This window comes from Anguilla rostrata, chromosome 9 (genome assembly GCF_018555375.3).
Source record: "Anguilla rostrata isolate EN2019 chromosome 9, ASM1855537v3, whole genome shotgun sequence".
In the NCBI taxonomy this organism is placed as follows: Eukaryota; Metazoa; Chordata; class Actinopteri; order Anguilliformes; family Anguillidae; genus Anguilla; species Anguilla rostrata.
Window position 1 is genome coordinate 27,927,572 of NC_057941.1, and position 24,680 is coordinate 27,952,251.

At 42.3% G+C, this 24,680-nt stretch overlaps 1 long non-coding RNA gene across 2 annotated transcripts; it reads right to left on the reverse strand.

Annotated features, from left to right (window-relative positions):
- Positions 1–2,167: 2,167 nt before the first annotated feature.
- Positions 2,168–24,233, reverse strand: LOC135263465 (uncharacterized). 2 transcript variants are annotated; one of them, XR_010332474.1, is made up of 4 exons: positions 24,084–24,233; positions 20,254–20,301; positions 17,674–17,705; positions 2,168–2,928 (listed from the first exon to the last, which is right to left on the reverse strand). It is a non-coding gene; the product is annotated as an uncharacterized LOC135263465 (long non-coding RNA). The 2 variants fall into 2 exon arrangements; XR_010332473.1 differs by lacking the exon at positions 24,084–24,233 and having other exon boundaries at positions 20,254–20,801.
- Positions 24,234–24,680: the final 447 nt, after the last annotated feature.

Here is a 24,680-nt window from a genome sequence, read left to right on the forward strand (position 1 = left end):
TATAACTGACTGAGAGGAAAATTGACCGCTCATATTTTACACCCAAGAGTAACAGAAAAACACCTTCTGTCTTCTTACCAGTATATCAAGTGCATACAATGCAACAGGTGTGAAATGTGTGCACTATATACAATATACAAACAATAAAATGCATGCAGCCATAAGCGATGAACATGCAGTATATATGTATGGCTGTTCAAAGCACACATAGTGTATACCAGGTGTACAGGACAGTATAGGGGCTACAGAGAGAGAGAGGGAACAGGGGCTCATTACTCAGACAGTGTTTCAGTCATGCAGTGGAAAAACACTGAGCTCAGTTCAGAAGAGGTCATTAGAACAGAAGGCTGCATGCTTTTTAATGTGGCGTATGCATGCTAGAATATGGCTATTTTAGGCTATTTTAGACTACTTCCTAAGTTTAGAGGCACTTCCTGTATACACCTGGGTTATACCGATGCCAAAAATAAATAAATAAAATTACAGCACGTCTGTCATGACATTGTTTCTCAGCGCACACTGCTTTTCACTGGGACACTGTTCCAAACATGTCTTCATTTCAGACGAAATGCACTGGCTGCTAGTTAGGTTGGTAGGGTGCATTTCAAAAGGGTTTCAAACATTCTCTGAAACAGGCTAAAATGCTGATTTCAAAGTCATTTTACACCATGACCAGTAGTTATCTCCACCTGGGCTATACAATGCATATATATATATATATATATATATATATATGAACAGAAATATTTGAGGTTCCTTCCCAATCACTGACAGAGAGTTCCAGCTCATACTCCACCACTGCACTCATGAATATTCATAAGCAGGCAGGCCTGGAACCTAACTTTGATTCCGACTTATTGCAAATAACTGGGATTCCACATATACTGGAATGAGTAGTCTCACGATGATGAATATTCATAAGCACCTGCTCTCACACCAGATCCCAATTCAGTTTTTAACCGCATGTGGTCGTGGACCTGCGGAGTAAAGGACTGAGAGTTGGGGGTTTTTACGGGTTTTCCAGCCGGGAAAATCGAGAGGGACTCTGTGAAAGAGAAGCACGCAGTTGCACTGCGACCAGGCGTCCACTGGTGGCGCTGTCATCCCGACGCTGCCAGTCTTCTGTTTATTTCCAAGGAGAAGTCTTTTTTCCCAGGTCTCTCTTGGCCTCCGACCGAAGGCTTTTGGCTGAGGTCCACCCAGCACAAAAGGACCCGGCATTCCAGCTGTCTGCGTCTAATCCCCGGTGTCAGCTCGCGTTAATGTTGCAGCGTGAAATCTGAAGGCGCAAAGCGGCGTGGAATATTAAAAAAACCAGCATCAGAATTCCTCTGGAAGAGCAGGCAGCCTGACAGGGGCATTAGCAGCGGCCGATGGGTCTTGATCGCGTGGGGTTCCGTTGGTTAGCGCGATGGGGGGGGGGGGAATCAATGAATAAAGACTAAGGGGGGAAACTTGCTTCCAAATCAGCAAAAAAAAAAAAACAGAGATTGACTGACGCAAGACTAAATTAGCATTTCCGCTTTTCCCCCCAACTCTTCCTTTCAGACTGACTAAACCAGACAATGGAAGGATGACACGGTCATGTGGACGGTTAATTATCTACCCCCCTGCCCCCTCCCACCCCCCCACCCCACCCCACACTCAACCCCGCATCCCTTCTCTTCTCCCCTCCCCTCCCCTCCCTCCTTCCCCAAATCTTCCATTTAGTCACAAAGCGAATCATCCAAAAAAGGTTTGTGTCATGTAATAGCTGTTTTATACAGGACTTGGCTTCCTCTCCTCTCTGCAGGTTTTGTTTATGAGTGCTCTGCCGCTCTTTGTCCGGGCACTTTGTTCTTGTTTGCTCCCGGAATCTTGCTCGGAGCTGCGGCGAGCCACCCAGGCAGCCTCCAACCGCCACACAGAGCCTCCGATGGAAACCGTGCACAGTCTATATTCCATTACAGGGAGCCGGATCCCTTACCAAAAAGCGAGATGTGTCGTTAAGATTGAGGCTAAAACGGCCAATCAATAAGAAGGAATGTGTTTTTGATCTAGGTTAAAATAAAATAAAATAAAAAATGGATATTTTTATGAATTGTGTTTGTGTGAATGTGATATTGAATGGATGAAACTGAATAGATAAAGTTTATATTGTTACATACACTATGACGTCTGGCACTTTTGGAGTGCTTTTTATTTTGCAAGAGAAGTGTCAATATACTGTACTTTTTCCGTTATTAACTGTGCATCTGCAGTGGGTTTTTTGATTTTTAAAATTTTTTATGTAATATGAAGAATAAAATCCATTAGGCATTTTCAATGGTAATTATATTGGCATTTTCTCTCTGGCATTGTAGAGGAATATTTTTATTGCAAAATTATGTGACTACAGAAGTTGAGATACAAAGTTGAATGATAGACAACATGCATTTTCATATGCAAACATTATATCCCAAAATGCGAACAAAGGCTGTTTTAGTCAATAGATTGTGAAGTGCTGCAACACCTTTTCTGATTGTAATAGATTTCTTTTCAATATATTGCAGCATTTTCCATTTCTTTGAGGTGGCACGGAGGTTAAAACAATATGAAAAAAGAACCGGGCATGTGCCGGTAGTACATATGAAATGCATACATCCATTATCTACACGTGCTTGTCCTGGTCAGGGTCGCGGAGGGAACGCACACTTGCTAATACATATTTTCCATGTGAAATATAGTGTCTGTCCCTGCCTGTGCAGCAGAGGTGGCTGAGGTGCTGAAGTTCTGAGATGGGCCGCATTGCTGAGCTGTCTTCTGATGACTTGTCAGTTTTGGAAAGGCGGGCTGTTTGTTGGCACTGCCGGGTGAGATCCTCATTAACACCAGCGTGCCGTCTTTCTCAGGTTTCATGCAGAAGGTGGCTCGCACTCCTGTGACAAGATCTCAGCAACCCTGTTGACCCTTAGAAAAATACAAATATAAGACGGGGGGAAAATTCTAGTTTCTCATTTCTTTTTTCTTTCTTCATTTAAGTGCTTTTTATACGGTTTTTATCTTTTTGTATGTATCGCAGAAGAGCGTGTGTGTGCACTGTAAGAGACTAAACATTTCATCAACACTGAAGTTCACTCAGGGAACGCACTGCATTAGTATGAGTCAGTTTTAGCTGATTTTCCCTGCCAATCAAAGAAATATACTAACATGCGGTTGGCATTTGTGAATGTTATGTAGTGGTTATGGAAGTGCTATGAAGGAGCAATAGTGATTATTAAGGACAAGCCTCTTATCTTCCAGTATGCAGTGAGATTCACTGAGGTTTTGCTTGACATTACAGTTAGAAAACCCCAATTAAAAGTTATTGTGACTAGTGCCACTAATAAGTACTGTACTGCTCTATGTCTATATTACTGCACCAATGCACTGGGTAAAATTCTGTATACAAGAGTCAGATTCAATTCGGTGCTCTCTATATCTTCTGAGACCACCTGTATCTCTAAGTAACCCACAGAGAGGGCGAGACTGCTGAATCAGGTGTCATATCAAATGACGGGGCTCGGCTCTTCCTCTTAGCTCGAAACCGGTACAACTGGTAGGGCCTCTACAACAGGGCGTGATCTCATTATGGCGGTGTAAGCACCAGGACACCTCCAAAGGCAGACCCAATTGGTGTATCCCGCAGGATTCCAGTGTAAGGAAAGCACCATGGCTCAGCCCTCGCGACTGAAAGGCAGCAGGTGCTACGGCAACAGAGTCTGACGACGGACACATTGTCACTCTGCAGCTATGCATGTCCTTCCCTACATTTTATGTGGAGAACAGGGATGAATGCTAACATTAGCTACATCTAGCCCCCCCCCCCACCACAAGCTGTAGTAGCCCTGTCATCAGTCCCTCTTATCTGTGGCCTAAATGGTCTGGAGAGTTACCTATGCTAACCAAAAAAAAGAGAAGAGCACGAGAGAGAAGGAGAGAATGAAAAGTAGGTGGAGACGAGGTTTGGTGTCCGGAGGGTGGGGCGGGGCTGAACAGAACACAGCATCTGTTGTATTGGGGGTATGTGGGGGAGCCTTGGCTCAAACGCGGGCTTCGCTGTAAAACTATCCCCCGCTCCTGGCCCTTAGACGGTGCCCACAATGTACCCTTTGTCCCCCATACATTGCCAGTGACATTGAGGATGAGAATTACAGGAACACCTGGCCTTCCCCTCACTACCTTATACCACTGGCTGGAGGTCTGGCTCAGAGCAGCAGGTGAATGTGCATTGCACTTCTCCTAGTTCCCACCGCGACTGAGTGCCATGGCCAGGGATCGTGGTACATCTCCCTCCTACATCAGATGCTGCCGGTCCTCTCTCCTCTCCTCTCCTCTCGTCCATGAGTTTGATTGGCTATGTTAGATAAGAAGAGATAATTTCAAGAGCGCTGCAGGGTCAACAGTGAGAACTACAAAATGGTGCTCTTTGGCAGTTGAATAGACTTGACAATCAAGCAATGTTAGCCTCAAGTGAATACCGCCATAGTAGCCTGGTCATAAAAGGGGTGAAAGATATGAAAAAGATCCAATTTACTCATTTTGTTGAATGGTTAAAAGCCTTTAATAAATACTGGCAAGAGAACTGGAAAGCGCCGAACCCAGAGCACGCATTGAGCCTCCGGCAGCCTTCATCAGGGCATCAAGATGAAAGCACTCGGGGGCCATGTCTGTGCGATAGGAACAGTAATAGCTGATGCAAGGTCAGTGCAGTACAGGTTGAAGTTCAGGTGGGGGCCTCGCTGTGGCCCCTCTCTCCTCTCCTCTCCTGGAGCTGCGAGGGTTTTTCTCAGATCGAAAGATCTTCACATATCCCACTCAGTGGGGAAGGGGAGTATCTGTGGAATATCCCCAGGCTCACTGATCACTACTGCGTTTCGTGATTGTTTTCAGCGATACCCCCACACCCCCCACCCCGCGCCCCCTCCCCGCCGCCGTTCCTCAGGGATATCCTCGTGCTCGTCGATCATGACTGTCTCTTAATCGTTTTCGGCGAAGCCTCCCAGGGTGGAACCATACGCCCTTCCCTTCCCACACAGTCAATTACTGTGCCTAAGAAGCTCTCTGTGAGCTGGCGCGTTTCGTGTTTTCTGGAACGTTCCATCAGCCGTCATTCGCCCCTTGGGCACGGAGCTGACAGTGAACTGTGAACCCTGCGGGGCGATTTGAACCGTTTGTGGGGGCAGCGGACGCTCTGCGGAAGCGAGCGGACAGAGCGCGCTCAGAGACCGCTGGACAACACAGCCCTGGAGAGGGAACGCAAAGGGGGGGGGGGGAGGGAGGGAGGAGGGGGGGGGGGGGGAGGCAGTGAGGGCGCAACATGATCTCTGTAGCCAGGAGAGAAAGAAAAGAGGGAAAAAGAAACAAACTGTGTCTGAGCCCGGGCTACAGGAAAAAGGGTCTGATTAACAGTGAGGCGGTATCAGGTATGCCGCGCGCAGGCTCTCTCCTCCAATCGCGAGGCCCCTGTAACAAAGAGGAGACAGTAACCCCCCTCTTCAACCCTGCACCCCCCCCCCCCCCCAATCCCCCTGCCAGAATACCATGCTGCTCTGTGCACATTCCAGGATGAATGCACCGGCCTGTCTTTGCGTGTGACTGAGCTGGTTCCCTGTCTGGCCCCAGCCACTTAAGCGCAGAGGCTGTGAATATGGTTACAAATAACACAGGGCCAATGGGCCTGGTGTTCTAATTGAAACATATGGGAATGTGAGAGCAATCAGTCAGCTGGCCCTCCTTTCTGAAGTGGCTTGGACTCTCACGGCTCGTGTACGTATACAAGGTCGGCCACATTTCCCTGCCACTGCAGCCCCGTTTATAGCCACATCTCATGGAACTATACTGAGAGATGCATTTAAATATATTATCAAGATATTGCAACGCTCAAGAATATGTTGGCAAAAATATGTATTTTCCTCTTTAAAAACCAGTGTATTTTTTTAAAAGTGCACATACAGTATTTACAAAATATGGGAAAATACAGAACCTCAAAAATGTTAACCTTAAGGAATGGGAGTTGTTTGTAACTTCGAAATAAAGTCAAAATACACACAAAATATTAATTTGAATAATTTATTGGAATAGCTGTATTACTCTAGCCTATTTTTGACGAGGCTCTTAAGGTTGTAGTTATAAATCGTTTTATCAGTCAAAAGCCAATAATGAAACCAAAATAATCAGTTCTCATTTTCAAAAATGGCACGAGATACAGCATAATAATAACCGACAACCTCTATCGGAAAGTGCTACCCATCCTGCAGTCTCTACTGCGAAAACATTACAAACTGTAAGTTAATATAATAAAGAATGTAGCCGATGAGTTTTGATTACATGAAAGCGTAAAGCAATTGAACAAGAAAAGCACAAGAATGATGCGCAGGGCAAACTGTCATCGTAAAGCAAATGAGGATTAAGGTCCTTCCTGTGTCATGAAAGACATGGCGTCAGTGAAGGAATATTGATAGGGAAGCAGCAGCATGAATACGCCAGACAGTTTCTGACTATCTAGCTCAACTTACTTCCAGCAGTGCGAATGGATGCACCTTTCAAAGTGTCGAGAAATGCAATAAAATGCGCGTTTTATTGTACACAAGAAGGTAGGTTGTTTTCGTTTCATTAAGCCGCTCCCGCGGAAACTTGTCCACAAGTCGCTGATTTAAGACAGACCCAACACGCAGTTGGAGAGGTACAGATATGCTCCAGTTTTTTAATCAATGGAAAGTGTGACTCATTTCTCTTTAATGCTATCTTTTTTGCATCATTGACAATAAGGAGGAAAATCCACGTATTGGAGTTCAAAAAGGCTAATTTCTTACGATGCTTCTAATAATCATAGGTGGAAAATCCAAGTTCAGAAAGTAAATGTCCTTCCCAGTGTTTTGTTCCAATCCCCCGAGTTTGCTCATTGGCAGAATTCTTCAGCCAGGAGGTAGAACTAATTCGTGAAATCAGCTGACTGAGTCCATGGGTGGAAGAAACACATGGCAGGACGTTTAACTTTCTGACCCTTGGACTCTCCACCTCTGCTGGATTAATGGCAAACAGGTCTCTTAATTCAGTTGCCCATAACTCTGAAGTTCATATCGCTGAGGTGATTCTGTATATCCATCTACGTAAGGAATTATAGAGCTGTTTGTGTTCTCAGGTCTCCTAGTACTTCTGACCCTACTTCTGTCAATGCAGGCTAATTTCATTGTATTCTTGCTTCAGGGCATCAGCTACAGCTTAAACATTCACAATGTATTTTCTGAGCACTCCCATAAAAAACATACTATAGGAACATACTGCAATATATTGTATATACAGTGGGCTCCAGAATTATTGGCACCCTTGATAAATATGCGCAAAAAATGCTAAAACAAAATGGCAAAACTAAAAAATAATACAGTTATTGACATAAGCTTTATTTTCCAACATGTGTAAACTAGTGTGCTTCATTAATGATTCATTGGAATCAACCAAAGTCAATTAAATTTTTTAATTAAAAAAAATATTTCCCCAAAAAACAGGTTCCATAATTATTGGCACCCCTGGTTTAATACTTTGTGAAAACACCCCCGGTAAAGATGACAGCCATGAGTCTTTTCCTATAATTTGTGATAAGTTTAGAGAACACATTTGGAGGGATTTTTGACCATTGCTCCATGTAGAACTTTTCAGAATCACCACAGGTTTTTGATGGTATTTAAGTCTGGAGACTGAGATGGCCATTGGAAAACATGGATGTTGATTTCACTTAAGCATTTCTGTTTAGATTTCGATGTATGCTTGGAGTCATTGTCCTGCTGGACAATCTACCTATGACCAAGTCCTAGCAGAGAGTTCTTAGCAGAGACAACCACATTTTCTGCCAGAATTTCATGGTACTTTGTTGAATTCATTGTGCCATTGATCTAAAATAGTGCCCTGGGACCACTGCCAGCAAAACATCTCCAAAATATCAATGATCCACCTCCATATTTGACTGTAAGTATGAGGTGCTTCTTCTGTATGCATTTCTCTTTTGTCGCCAAACATGTCGATGATGTGTATGGCCAAAATGTTCAATTTTGGTCTCATCTGACAATATAGCACTCTCTTACAGTCATAATTCCAATGAGGTTTGGCAAGCTCCAGATTCTTGGTTTTGTTTATTGTGCTCAGTAAGGGCTGTCTTCGTGCCACCCTTCCAAAGAGTTAGTTGGTATGGAGGTGCCATTTTAAGTTTTTTTTTAGACTTGTTGACAGTCTTTGACAGTTATTTGGCTTTTCCCATGCTGATGGATGACAAAGGGATTTTGTATGCTCGTTACCTAATTTTTATTCTCTAGTGAAACTGGAAGTGATGGAATGACACAATATAGTTCCTTTAGACTGAGATGAACTAAATTAAGTAAAATTGTATTGCCAATTTCATTTTGTTTGATTTTACTTACAATAATTGTTAGGGGTGCCAATAATTATGGCACCTATGGTTTTCAGAAAAAAATTGATTCCTTAATAAAAAAACATTGAAGCACGAGAGTAAATGTATTGAAATAAAAGTATATGGTTTTCACATATGTTTGAACATAACATATAGATTATTATCTGTGTCATTTATTATATGCAGCCTTTTTTCATCATTTTTATTAAGGGTGCCAACAATTCTGGAGCGCACTGTATGATAAATAATTTTTATTCGTAAAAACAAAATGCAATATCAGCAAGTGCCAGTAATTAATATTTTTGTAGAGAAGTTTTGCAGTTTGTCGATATATTTTATTTCAGTATATTTCTTTTCTGGACTGAAGAAGTTGGGTAAAAATTCCATTGGGTCCTTGGTCTAACACAGAAAGGGCTGTAGTGCCATTGAGGTATGGACTTCAAAAAAACAGCAGCCTGGCTCACTTCTAAAAAGGACAAGGTCTCAGATCTCAACAACTGATTAAGGTTAGAATTAGATCACTTAGCCAGACATGTACTGTACATAATGCACGTCCTGTCATCCCGCCGAAGATAAACTATTCAAAAACGGTCAGTTTATGTAACCTCCTACTTAACAGGCAAGCTTAATTGTTTGACATTCCTTTTGAAGGACGACCCTCTATGAAATGGAATGTGTGATGCTCGCACTGGCATAACAGTTCTGACAGTGCACTGTATACTCAGCACATAGAATTTGACCCTTGACAGTAGGGGTTCTGTGTTTAAGGTGTTGATTACACAGACAATGATTTTTTCAAAAGAATGTATCCCGTTGTGGGAGAGAAAAATAGGGCGATAGGTTTGGTCTCAAAACAAAAGCAAACTGTTGTATCGGACGCACTGTAGAAAGGGCTCATTTGGAGCCTACTAGTGATGGGACACTGAGATTTCATAAACACAATAATGGGTGGAGCTCAGCTGTCAATCAGGGACCTGTTTCAACTAATAAAAAGGTTTTGCTCTCCATGGCAAGGCACAGGGATGGGTTAACATCAGTGGCTGATAATATGTGGTCATTCTACCCATTTTTGGTTTTAAAACTTAACTCTCGTGGGGGTGCTTGGTGTCTCCAGTGTGTGGATGGGCCCCACAGTGCAGCATCAAATCGGGAACATGACCATGCCAATGCCTGTGTCTGGCACCCCTACAGGGTGTCACATAATTGGCGCTGCCATCACCCAGGGAGGGAGAGTTTCAGCAGAAGGGATTGGCAATATCTCATCACACACCAGCGACTCCTACTGGTCGATTTCAGTGCTCCTGTAATGGCGCATACTCCGCTGACTTGTCCAGCGCAGTTTGATAAGAAGTGGCGGCGATGTCGTGCTTTGCAGAACAGTTTTGTTTGTCTGTGCTCTACCAAATTGAAATTCAGTGCACATCGCAGCACGAGCATGGTTGGGCATTCCAGATTTGGAGAAAAAGGGGGGGAGGCATTCTAAAAAATGTAATTTAAAAAACTTTACTCTCCCGTCAAGAGGGAGTACTGATTTGATAACCCTTCTCTTAGGGGCGGGAATTAGCTAGAAGATATTTCTCTCCCTCCTTCCCAAGGGATAACCCAAAATCATAGCTTTGAGTGGAGTAATGTGGGTTTCCAGTTCTATGCCAAACTTTAACACCAGCAGAAGTTTTCTAAATCTGAATCACAGAGCAGGAATGACCGCATGTCAACATTTCTTCTCCAATTGGACACAGCGAGAGATTTTTCAAAAATACATCTCTATTAGTTTTTCCTTTTTTTAGTTTTGACATCGGAAGCTGGCACAGGGTCATGTGGCAAAGATTCCGGCCACTTCTTCCTAAAATGTCTGCCTCCCAACTCAACCTCCCCCGCCCCCTCTCCACCCCACTCGCTTCCCTACAGTGCAATTAAAAATCTCTGAATGTGAATGGAAGATGTCTGTATTTTACTGTTCTCGCAACCTGGCCAGAGTTATACCCTGTGCATAGAGGCTAATTGAGTGAGAAAAGAGAGATAGAGAAAGTACATTGCAAACAGCAGAAAAAAAAGAATATAAACAACATCAACAATTAAAAAACATATTTGTTTTAGAAAAGGAATAACAGTTAGTGGAGTTGAGGGGATCGTTCAAGAGAGAAATATACAGGAAGTGGGAGAAATCTGTCTAAATGGTGGTAAAAATGTGCACTGTGTCCTTTTCCCTCCATCTGTGGTGGAGATGGGCAGGACTGAATGGAGACCCTTCTCCGTGGGCCTCCCAAGCTCGGGGGGGTGGGGGGGAGGGTGGGGTTCAGACCTGTATACACACAGCGGCATATAGCACGTGTCCTCTTGTAACCGGCCATTACTGCCTGGTCTGACGACCATGCTAACTCCTGTGCATGCACTGTGGGTAACAATGTAACTTTGCTCACAGTGATGATTAATGTGTTTCTGATTGCTTATTGTTTGACTAAATCCTTTTGCTACTGCTTTTTTTTTTCTGTTTCAAAGTCAGACTCCTTCTTTCGCTGTTATTCTTTTGAAGAAAAACAACGAATAAGACAGCATTTGATACCCACGTTCTGAGCCATTTATTTTATCATAATTTTTTTATAACTTTTGAAACTCTGATTTACAGCATTTAAAAAAAATATGTAATGTTGACCATTCCTCTGCAGATGGAAGCTGCTGTATATCTACTATAAATAGCGTTGTTATTATTGTGTACATGAATGTTAATTTAGTTTACTGTTGAATGTTCTGTTTAGGTTGTTAAAGTTAATGACTTGCATCATGGTGGGGGTCAATCATGTACAACAGTGCAATGCTGCAAAGTGAAGGCAAGGTAAATTGACATTTTAATATGTTCAAATAAGATATGTTAATTAGTTGAGTGTGATGCCATCTGTACTGTAGTTTATACTGTTTATCTGCAAGAAAATATTTCTGAAAATGCAGTTGATTTTCGAACTACGCAAATACACAAGAAAAAGTTCGAATTCTATTAAATTAAATTCAGTTAACATTTTCACAGTACTGAATGTACTTATCACAATATATAACTGCATGGCTGCATGGTTCTGGATATTTTTGCTTTATAAAGTACCATCCTGAAAAAGTATAAAAAAGTTTGTCACATGCTTCTCAGCATTTTAACTGAGTTCAGCAACACACACACACACACACACACACATATACAAAGACAGAGATACACACGCACACACACACACACACACACAAACAGAATTATCTGGGTGCTCTACTGTTGTGCCAAGAGAACCATTACAGTTGAATGTTCACGAAAGTGTATTTCTGTAAAACGAAACAAAACACTCTGAAATGAAAGCAGTATGAAATGATGGTGGTATTCGGGAGCTAGCTTTAAGGGATTATACTTTTCCAAGTGCAGAAAATGATGACATCCAGTGGCAGTAACAGGCATAATTCACAAATAAAATTATTAGGGCTGGAAATCTGCCTCGTTTCACCTCAGTTGTACTTGAACGTACACATTCATTAAAAGCATATCATTACGGCAAACATTTTGTCTTCAGGTGATAGTCCACTCAAACTGAAGGTTGATGTAGAGTTGGCTTGGACTTGTTGAGCCTTTAATTGATTTATCGGTTCATAAGACTGTCAGATCATTGAACAAATGTTATTGTATTTTTTGATTTCAGCAAGCAAACTCGCAAAGCATTTGAAATTGACTTAATGTACTCTAGCATTTCATTGTTCCTTCTCAGCTATGTTCATTCAATGCTGTATGTTCAGCCACTCTGATTATGGAGGCTCTACAGGAAATGAAAATCAAATGGCTGCATAATTTAAGGTGCTTTGCTGCTTTGCACACATTACCAAATGAACAAACTATCTGTGCTGCACACTCCTTAAAGGCACACAACCATGTTCAGTTACTATGATACACCGGCAATCTGAGTCTGTGTTCAGATCTACCCAGCTATTGCTTGTCTGTCTATATTTGTTATTCTAAAAACCCTTTGGGATGTTTCTGGGCGTGACCCTTTTTTCTCTGTGGGCTATATCTGAAAGGCGTGTGCCAATAAAATAAGAAGGAGAAGAAAAGAGGAAACATGTATGGACTGCTGACTACAGTGGTGGGTTTTCAGTCGGGTTAGTGCTGGAGAGATGGGGTTGCCTTGGTGGCAAACTTAACACTGACTGTTAAGTGGCTGGTCAGCGTTCAGTAACGTTAGGCAGCTGCCATTATTAACTAACTAAATTCAGTTGTTTGGCAATGTTAGCTGGCTGGCCATGGTGGCCTGAGAATTTGCTGTGGGTCTGATATTTTACAAAGTAACAACTTAAAAAAGCAGCATGTAAGTTCGTATAACACTTTATAACACATTGTTCATATTTGGTGACGCTTCCTTCTCATCCTGACAGATATCATTAAATTAAATATTCTGGACTTTCTGACTGCACCAGGTTCTGAAATCATTGACTCCAAATTTTTCAGTGCCTGAAACTTAACTATGAAACAGGACAATCTTCAAGGAGGCTTCCCTACCTGCCAGTCAATCCTGTTATGCATTCACACTGCTGTCAGAGCAGGCTGGGCGGGGCTACTCAGAAAAGAGCAGAGCAGAGATACAGCTATAGCTAGCTAGTAGAAAACAACACAAGAATGGCAGTAAAAAATTGTACCAAAATGATCTGTTCTGCCTTTAGCTACAACAGTCTACACTGATAAAAAAAGAAATGAAAGACTGTAGAAGAAAAGATTTGGACCAAAAAGTAACTGAACCTAGCAAGAGACAAGACAAGAGTGAACATTTGAAGGGTGACAAAAGGGACGCTGAGCTTGTTGTATTTCTGCTGGACAGATAGTTATTTTATTTTGCTTTTTCTATTACTGTTTATTCTGTTATGGGAATTTGTTATCGCCCTGAACTGTGTAGCCGACGTGTAACCGACATAGCAGCTGCTTCGTCGACAAAGGTTATGGCTGAAATGTGCGGTATAAAATAATATTTAATTCAAAATAGTTTGGCTTTGTGCAGTGTCACTAACCTTATTTTATTACCTTGGTTACCACAGCCAGCTAACACTAACTCTACTGCTACCGAGCCAGTAATACTGTATCAGACTCAACAATCTCTAACCTGTACATCCTGTTTTTGTGGCTAACTAGTGGTTTGCATCTTGCAGTGTTGCCTTTGTAGTTCTGTTTGTCAAGTCTCCTGCAGACAGGAGTCACTGACACATCCGGAACAGTGTTTCTTATCTGTCAGTCAGGTGTTTTTTTATTATGGGGAGAATTCTTCAGTCATAAAACTATAGAGTTCTTCATTAGGCTACCAGGCCCTTTGCGATTTCTCTTGCAATCTCTTTCTGCTTAATGATGTTCCAAACAGTTGATTTTGGTAAGCCTAAGGTTTGGCCTGTGTCTCTGACTGTTTTTTCATATTTCTCAGTCTCATAATGGCTTTCATTGGCATAACTCTGATCCTTATGCTGACAAATGGCAATAACAGATTTCAAAGGCACTCAAAAGGCTAGAATCAAGACTAGATGCTGGTGGCACTCTTATACTTGCACTAAAGAAGCAATTGAACACACCTGACTAATCCGATAATCTGCCAAGTGCTTTTACTGAAATGTAATATTTAGTGCTGATAACGGTCTTGTCCAGCTGGTGCGTACTGATTTTGCTTCCAACCAATTATTCTGGATTAATTTTGAAAACAGCTGTGGACACAAACTATGGTTCACTCCCACTGTATATTGGACCACAGTAAAAAAAAAAATTTAACCAGGGATAGCACATGCAGTTGTAAGCTCATGACTGAATATGTTGGATCAAATAAATGAACGTGTTAATTAAATAGCCAAGAGCAGAAGTTGGCACAAGGCCCCAAACCCGACGCACCCATTTCTGTGCACCCCATTCTAGTCGTACGCAGTCTGCGTGGAGCCCCACTGTGGAGCTGCTGCCGGCTCTGTCCCCAGTGAGTGCAGGGAGGTCTCACAGACCTGGAGCCGGAGCCAAGGCTGGAGCTGGCCTGCTGGGGCAGGAGCTCTCTAGCGGGGCCTGTGCTACCGAGGGCTGCAGCTCCCAGAGCACACCCAGGCCCCTGTCGCTGGGAAGCCGTGAGAGACGAGAGTTCACTGGGCGCAGGTGTGTACGTCTCTCTCCTGCAGGTGTGCGGCGGCCGTCCCTCGGCATGCAGGCATTGATGCCGCCTAAAAATAATCAGGTTTTGCGGGCGGGTGCTAACGGCCGGTCTTGTAGCAGTGGCAAGTCAAGGCTAGGAGGAACAGAGCAAAATGTTTCCAGTTCTGTCATGTTATTAGGGTACTGATGGGATAGATCTGAGAGTGCCACGGTAGTTTTGAGCCTGGCAATGCTAGCATTTGTTACCATCCATATGAGCACTACAAACTGCCCCCTTGTGCCCCCAACTTTCATCACACTCCCTCATGGTGACACCCTCACAGTGACTCAAAGAAAATGTGTTTTATGAAATCGTGTATTAAGAGGACTTCTACACCCAGGCTGTATAGAAGTGAATACAGTGTAGCATATCAGTTTCGACTGACTAAAATAGAAATATACAGTGTACTATGTATGGCTGCCACAGGAACTGGCGCACTTGTCTTTATTGATGATGTGACTGCTGATGGCAGCAACAAGATGTTTATGTGCATTACCCAAGTCAATCACTCAACCTGAATCCAACAGAACATGCATTTCATTTGCAGAAAACAAGAGTGAAGGCAATAATCCCCTATATAGGAACTTAAAATGGCTGCAGTACAGGCCTGGTAGAGCATCACCAGGGAAGATACCCAGTGTCCGGTGATGTCTCTGGGTCACAGATTTCAGGCAGTCCTCATACACAAAGGATTTACAACCAAGTACTTAATATGAGGACCTCATTTAAGAATATGTTCATTTGTACAGTTACTTTTGGTCCCCTAAAATGGGGGCACTATGTATAAAAAGGGCTATCATTCCTACATGGATCCCTGGATATGGATGTAAAAACCCTTAAAGCTGAGTCTCAGCACTTTAAACTCTAATTCGTTGTTTAATTTCAAAACCAATGTGCTAGAGTTCAGAGCCAAAACAGCAAAGATTGTGCCACTTTCCAAATACTTATAATTTGTTTCACTGCATCTAATCACTGTGGAGCAAAGCAAAAGATCTATCTTGAATTGCTTTATTTTTGAATTAGAGTTGCAACTCAGACCTGAGCTGCAACAATACTGTTTGTAAGTACTCAAATGTCCAACAGTGCAAGGAAAATACGACACACAGGGTAATTAAAGGCAGTTTTTTTTGACACAATTAAATATTGAAAGGTACAAAGGTAGAATACTGATATATCCCACTGAGATCAAAACAGCATGAATTTGTCTATTTTCTACATATTTCTACATACTAAATACTCGTTAACACATTTCTCAATCAGGCATTCCCTGATCTACCATCAGTCCTCTGCAGCTCATCCAGAATGTTACCGCTCCTCCCCAGACTCAGCCAGGTCGCTCCCCTTTTCATCCTCCTCCACTGCCTTTTGATATTGGCTGACCTATTGCGTGTTGCATCTGACCTCTCCATTCTGCTCCCCCCCCCCCCACCACCCCCCAATTTACTTCATGGTCATGTCTCTTGTCTGTTCTATTGTAGCCCTCAGGTGGTGGGATGAGCTTCCCACTGCACACAGAACAGCAGAAACCCTGCCCATATTCCAGTGCAGACTGAAGACTGACCTTCCCTTTTCTCTTTCTCTATGCCTTCATGTTTTGTTTTCACTGGGAGTTTCACTCATGTCCTTACCTTTGTGAGCCGCTCTGGATAAAAGCGTCTCGTAAGTGACTGTAATGCAGTGTTATGTAAATTACAATATAATTGTAAGCCTAGTACCTCAGTGTTATGCCTTGATATGATTGGTATGAAATCATTGATAAAAAAAATCAATGTAAGTTCTTTTGTTCATTCATTATTGTAATACTTTATTTGTCCCTGCATATTCAAACATGTAACTAAATTTAGCAGAATGGCACATTTTCTTATCTTTTTGAATTGCACAAAGAATAAAATAATATCGTACTTTTTCTTATTGGTGAGTCCAGGCATTTTTTAATTGGCTTTCTCAAGAAACTGTACAGTGAAAAGGCCCATATAATAAAACACTATCGTAGGGACTGCAGTATTTGCTGAATCATTCTAAAGAATCTTGCCACAAGACTCCCTACTCAGCCACTGAGTCACACCAGCTATTGAGCATTGTTCCTTTCAGAAAAGAAATATGCTGCAATATTCTGAAATCAAATATGTTATCAAGATCTGATAACACATTACAACACTTCAGAACATGGGCAAATATGCACATTATTGCATATCATTATTGCATATCATTGATTTCATATATTGCAATTTAAAAAAAATGCTTTTCTATTAAATATATTAATGATTTTTCCAGATTTTCCACACATTTACAATATTTTCCAGTATATTCCATTTCCATAAGGGTTCACAATTTTGCAACATGGCTGACAGCTTAATGTTCCAAACCCTTAATTATGGGGAGTAAAACATGTTCCCTCCGTGTTACATGATCTCCACTTCATGCATTTCCACAAGATCTATGCTTCCTCAGCCAAAAGATGTTGGCCCTGACTGTCCCGATCGCATCTGTGATTCAGTTATTGTCAAAATGGCATTTCTGTCTATTGGACAATAGCAGATATTTTCCTCTTCTAAAGCCCTGCCAGTCTCTGCTTATAAGCAACACTGCACACAGTGTTGAGGAAATCATATAGAACCATGTGGTCAAGTGGGTCTCTTTCCTCTAGATGCATAACCAAAAGAATCTCTGTAAAACCCAGATGTTGGCTAAGCCTACTGCATTAATACTGCAATAATGTTCTCACAGACAGTATTACATTTTGAGGGAGCTACAGGTTTAAAAATAGCTATTTTTAGCAATAATCTGGACACAGTGTGCCACACTGATATACAAACTTAATGCAATAATTCATGCAAATATATACACTGGAGACGGTGTTCATGATAGAGTTTTGTTTTGCACTAAGCACAGAAAGGTTTACTTGGAAGGCAGCATGCACATCAAAGCTTGGTTGATTGTAATCTAATCCAGATGAACACAGATCACACTAAAAAAGGCCATTCAACAAAATAATATTTACAATTTAGTCATTTACCAAATGTTTTTAGCCAAAGCAACTTATAAATTGCATTTCACACGGTAAGCAAACATTTTAAGAGGTAGAGGTAGATCCAATTAACTCACAGTTCTGTTGTTCAGGTTTTTTTTCGCAAGCCCTGTGAGATAAAGGAAGAGAATGGTTTATTAGAGAAAAACTGTTAAATCGAAACATTGAGGTAAAATTTTTAAAGGTGAGTTTTGAGATGACTGCACATGACAGCCAGTGAATCTGCCTTCCTGACGGATTTGAGATTTCAGGTTGTTTCATTATCAGGGGTTCAGGGGAGAGAAGATTATGCCAGAGTGAGAGATTTTAATGGAGGACAGCCACCTGATGCCAGGGAAGGGTGTTCAAAAGTGGCATAGCGTTTGTGAATTTTGGCAACTGGACCAGTCGCAGTGCCCTGATGAAACAAGCCAGCCAGCCAAGCAGCCAGCCTTACAGTAGTCCAGACAAGAAATAACAAGGGCTTGCACTAGTAGCTGTGTAGCCTGTTGTGTTAGGGAGGAGCAGGTTCTCCTGATGTTGTCAAGTGAGAATCTGCAGGACCGGGTGGAGGCTGCAGTGTGTTCAGAGAAGCTCCACTGGTCATCCGAGGTCACGCTAAAGATTGTTAGCTGAGTGGGAGGGAGATGCTGCAGAGCCACTGACAAGGAGTGAAGTATCAGTCAGCGGGGAACCCTTTACTGGTAGAAACAGGAGTTTTGTCCGCAGTGATGCGTGCCTGAAAATGTGTGTCTGAGGGAGAAAATTAGCGAAAGAGCGGAGTGCCATCGGCATAGCAATGATATGCTATGCCATGAGTAGAGATAACTGGAGTAAGTGATTTATGTAGGGAGGAGAGAACCAAGCAATGAGCTCAGTGAGACACCAACAAAGGGAGGTGGGGGAGGAGACAAATCCCCTCCAGGTCACCTGATAGGATCAGTCACGAACATATGAATCAAATCATGCGAGGGCGGAGGGTGATATGCCCATCTCTGCGAGGGATGAGAGAAAGATCCGGCAGTTTGACAGCATTGAATGCAGCAGAGAAGTCAAAGAGGATGAGGACGGACGGAGCTGAGCGGCTTAGCTCTTGTTGAATGAAGAGCCTTTGTGACTGCAAGGAGAGCAGTCTCGGTGGAGTGGCTGGACTTGAAACCCGATTGGTCGGGGTTGAGGAGGTTGTTCTGCTGGAGATGGAGAGACCGCACGCTCGAGAGTTCGAGATGAAAATGAGAGGAGTGAGACAGTTTGGTAATTGTGTACATCTGCTGGGTTCAGAGAGTTATTTGAGGAGAGGAGTGACACAGGCCCTCTTAAGAGCAGCGGGGAGCACACAGGTTGAAAGAGAGCAGCTGATGAGGAGGAGATGAAAGGAACGATGACTCTGGAAATGGAGGGAGGGGGGGAGAGAACAGGGTCAATAGAACACAGAGTAGGACAGTGGGATGTTAGGGGGTTTCAGAGTTAGAGAGGGATGAGAATGAGGATAGGGATGTGCGAGCGTTGGAGGGTTAGGTGGAGCAGGTGGGTAGGCAAGTAGGAGGAGGTAGGGTGAGCCAGGGTTCTCCTGGAATTTCCCTTGGCCTCATGGAAGATTTTTTTTTTTTTCCCATTGTAACAAACAAATCACAAAAAATATGAATAATGATGGGAGACTCTTGTTTTGTGCTCTCCACACGTAATGGTTGGTTCTTTCCAGAGGAGGCTGACGTGACTCCTGTCACAGAACCACGGTGGACAGACTGTGGGCCGTCGTAAATCTCCCTGAAATTGTCCGCTGGGAGTTGACACCCCTAAGAGAGGATGAAGAGAAAGAGTTATAGATGGGTATTGGCTCTCTCTCTCTCTCTCTCTCTCTCTCTCAAGGAGTTGATTTCAGAGGCTTTCTCTTTCAGTTGATTTCAGAGGTTCTGTATGTCCTGTGATTTAAATAATGTGGTGACTGATGGTGAATGATGATAAAATACATTTTGAAGACAGAAATGTTTCTCTTAAATTTGTTCACATGAGCACATATTTCACTTTGTAATATGTGAGTGTTAAAATAAAAAGCGTCTGTATGTCTTGACGAAGACTGACGTAGACTGGGGTGGGGGGTTTAAATGGGTGAATAATCCCCAGGTAAAGTAATAACTAAAACAAAAACACAATTCCAAAAACAGTACACATGGCTCTAGAATGCAATGCTGCACACTCTGACACACTAGCTGCTGAGTTTCAGATTTGTCTCTAGAAGACAACTCTCTAGAAGTTACATTACATTACACTACAAGCATTTAGCAAACACTCTTATCCAGAGCGACTTACACAACTTATATAGCATTTACATTGCTCTAATAAGTTTAAGAAAAAAATCTGATAAAATAGCCAGCCAGCTGACAAAACTTTTTGTAAAATTAGGAGCAAAGTATTTTGGAGGGGGACCCCCTTAAGCGTTTTACACCCACCCCCCTGTCCTGAAACCTTAGCTCTTTCTCTTTAGTGCATGGTTAGCATTTTTACTCGACTAAGTAACCATCTGTTTCTTTGCTAAATTGAAGCACGCAGTAGACTTTGGAAAATATAATCACCAGTGTCAATGTGATTAAAGCTCAAACTTCAACTGCCATGTGTATGTGTGTGTTTGAAAAGATCAGTACACTCGTTAAGAGTTGCTTGGCGTCGCATGCACACACCTCTGTCTCTTGCCTGCCTCTGCCACGTCCTCATGATCACTTTTGCATCTATGAGGGTGATAAAGGAAACAACTGCATTGTGAAAATAAAGGCTAGTGTGGAAGAGATCCTGTAACACAAACCAGGTCCTGTCTCACACACACATTCGCGCTCTCTCTCTCTCTCTCTCTCTCTCTCTCTCTCTCTCTCTCACTCTCTCACACACACACACACACGTACCTATTTTGCAAGTCTGGCACTGCGCATTTAGGCAAGTTATCTTTTCATAATTTAACAGGCAATTCTTAATTTCTAAGGATTTGTGAACCCTGTAATAACATCCCTGCCCTGCATGTTAAGCGAATACTCTCATGAATAATGAGTCATTGAGGTCACCCATAATCACACTGTGCAAACACTATGCTGCTGATACCAAAAATATAGCACTGCTGTCCCCATAATACCCTGAAATTAGAGCTCCAAAATGTATTTTCAAACTGGAGAAGATGCTGCCTGTAATGAAAGACGGTAAGAAAGAAAAGGAAAGCAGCTAGCAACAAAACTCATTCCTTCCCTACCCCCCACTACAAAGCTGTTAAGTTGCCATTATTCATGATGTAATATTCTGGGTGTCAGTTTGCTAGCAGTACTGTGCAGCAAGAGAGTCTTGTTGCTAGGAGAGAAAAAGCACAACTGCATCTCATTGGCTGGGACGACCAACCTGATTGTCCAATAAGGCTCTTCAAAGCACTAGGACAGTGTAACCCCTTCAGACACAATATGTTATCTGTGAGAGAAGTGTCAGGGAATTGGGAAATAATTTCATTGAGAAGGCTGAGATACAGGTTACATGTGTATGTGTGCGCCATATGTTCATGTGTTTTCTTGTGTGCACGTGAGCATACTGTATTTATCTGTGTCTGAGTTTATACATGTACATACTGTACATGTGTGCATCTGCATGTGCACAGATTGTACCTGTGCGTAAGTCTAAATGTGCACATACTGTACCTGCCTGTGTGTGTGTGCGTGTTTGTGTGCACCTGCATGTGTTGATTCTACCTGTGTCTAAATATCCACATATTGTACCTGTATGTATCTGCATATTCAGAGTGTACCTTTGTGTATGTGCATTTGCGTGCATGTGCACAGATTGTACTTGTGTGTTTATATGTGCACATATACCTACATGTGTGTATGTGTGTCTGCATGTGCATAGACTATACCCATTTGTGAGTCTAGATATACACATACTGTACCTCTGTGTGTACATATGCACAAACTATCCTGCGTGTGTGTGCATCTCCATGCACACAGATTATACCTGTGCGTGAGAGTAGTCAAAATTGACAAAATAGACAGTAATGGGCAAAAATGAACCATACATAAACTACATATACGCACAATATGAACTTCTGGTGTGTGTCTGTGTATGTGTATGCCCAATTTACAATGTAAGCATTTGGCAGATACTTTTAGCTAAAGCAACTTTCAAAAAAGGTGCAATGTGTGAAAAATAGGAAATAGCTGCAACAGAGTAACTGAAGGATATAAAGGCAATCATCTTCAAAGCTTACCAGTGTTTTGCAGCTCATACTACCATGCAAGACTCTTGTTTATTTGAATCATTAATAAAGCATAGAACTGCTGCATGCCACACCACAAAATGGGTTCGCACATGAATCCTGAATGTGTAACATTATGCTAACATGCATCCTGTTCTATTCAAAGCTTTTAATGCCCACAGAATTTATTTTTCTTCCAACTTAAATGCACACATTACAATAGATTCCACATCATGCAGAAAGCTGAATTCCAGTTAGAGGTTCAAATTGATTCTCGAGTCTCTGCCAATGCTGCTTGGCAAAGAGCAGTTTCATGTTCTGCCCTTAGGTTGAGAGCCATGGCTGGGCTTATTGCAGTGACAACAGCCAGTTGACATTTGACCTCCTGGCATCACAAGGTCAGACAGCCTGACCGGTTGTGTGGCCTGGGCAGCCAGAGTGGTTGTCTGGACCACACAGCTCAACCAGAGATTTTTTTTACCTGTATAATCACAATGCCTCCACCAGAGGGAGAGGACTTGAGTATTTCATAGGCACACACAGGAAAAAAAGCTTTTGCACTCTTTGACAGCTAATAGCAGGAGAGAATGTTCAGCAATATAGTTAAACTTCTAATGGAACCAAGTGACACTGAGGTTCATAAAATTAAGATTTTCCTAATTAATCAGGAAGAATATGAAAAAAAAAACAATTTAATGAAGGCACAGGCATGGAACTTCAGTGGAAATAGTTATATAGGTCTAAAAATCTTGACAGCTAGAAAAGAGTGTTACAGTGATGACGTCTTTTTGTAGGCCAACCCGGACATTTCTTCCGCCATTGGGTTCCCTCGGCAGATTTCCAATGCTTTTTCCCATAGGGATTTTGTTTTCTGCCTAAAAATAAGGCCTGTGGTTAACATAAGCCTAAGACAGTTTCACGTTTTGTTCTTTAAGATAAATTACACCCATTAATATCTCAACCGTGAATTGCGAAGCCGTTATGTGCTAAGTTGCTAACAAGTTGCTATATTGAAACTACAACAACGGTCGCATTTCTGGCTCAAGTTTCCATACTAGCCTGCCTGCACGCGACAACTGTTGTAGTTTCAATATAGCAACTTGTTAGCAACTTACTTTTTTAAACCCACAGACCTTATTTTTGGCAGAAAATGAAATCTCTATGGGAAAAAAAGCACTGGAAATCTGACGAGGGAACCCATAGCTCCAAAAATGCAAACTTACTTCCAGGTTTCAGGACTACAAATTGTAACACTCTATAAGCAGGGTGTTCTGTTATTCACTTTACCAACTATTTATAGACTGGCCCATAAAAAAAACATACACTAATATACAGTACACAAAAGCACATACAAAAGTGTGCACGCACGCACGCACGCACGCGCACACACACACACAAGCATGTGAAAGGCCACTCGTTGAGGCCTCTCTCCTGGCCAACGGTCACCTCACCAGAGGCCAGACCAGGCATGACTGCTATGCTCAGGAATCTTTGAAAAATGGAACTTGTCAGCTCAGTTCAGTCAGCACCTTAAGTCATGTGTTGTGATATAATTGAGTTGGCTCTTCTTGCACACTCGCCACTTCATTTACCTAAAAGGGAAAACTCTAAATTCTTTAGGCTACTCAGAATTACAGGGGTCTGTTTTATTCACCTTGTGCTACAACAAACAAAAGTAAGGCTATTTTTTCATGAAATATAATGTGTCGCCTATAAAAAGATGTAAGCATTATCAGTCATTCTGGGAAAGTGTACACTATGTGTATTGAAGACTGTTTTTAAAAATACAGACTTCCTGCTTTTCTTCATTGATGTGATCAATATTGTTACTGAGATTCTGTGGGCACACAATCCCCCCAAAATGATTGCATCCTCAAGCAGATTATTTAAAATCCTCACAGGAATGTGAATTCACCATTTTCAATACTGGACAATACATATCTTCACAATGATGATGATGATGATTTCAGAAACAGTTTCAAAAATCAAATCACAACACTTTGAAATGGAATTGTCATGATAATAGACACAGCTGTAGGTCCAGCTGGAAAAAAGTTTTTGATATTACTCAAGCTTTAGTGTATTTTTTTTTTTATTGGCCATGATGATGTTATGTGTTAATTGTGACTCAAATATAAGACAACCGTTATGTCCATATTATGCTGTTGTGGTATTGTATACTGTAACCCTGTTTTGACGTGGGTGTTTGCCATTGTCATGATGAAGCACACTCTTTGCAGTTCTTGCATGAGAAAACAAGTGAAAGCATTTTGAGTTTCTTTGTACCTCTTCAGAAGCTGCCTCTTCCCTCGATTCCCTCTGTTGTCTCTGCCAGCGTTTGAAGTGAAGATACAGCAAAAGCTTTCTTTCCCGGGCCAGGGGGGGACATGGAACTGAGAACGCAGACGGAGAGTTCTAGAATGACCTGTGCCCCACAGCACCGTACCCCTGCAGCTGGTCACCCCCGGCAATCTGCCCTGGGAGGGGGGGCTGCAACCCTGGCCCTGGAGAGCCTCTTGGTCAGCTGGTTTGTGTTTTCACCGTACAATCAGTAACCAGTTCAGGCCCAAGACACCAGGAGAATTAATTGATCCATTAATGCAGGTAATTACACAGTTTAGAGCCGAGTAACAATGACAACCTGCTCACACTGTGGCTCTCCAGGGTCAGGGCTGCAGACCCCTACTTTAAAACATGCAGACAACAAATCGCTCTTTCCCAATCAACGGCACACCTATACTGTCAAGACAGCTGGGATAGGACAGAGGGATGAGCAGTGTTCGCAGGTGACTTCAGAAGTGCACTTTCCCTGCGAACGGGAGAGATTGTGACAGAGGAGGCAGACAGCGTGACATCAGGACCTGTTTATAGAAGGGAGGAGGG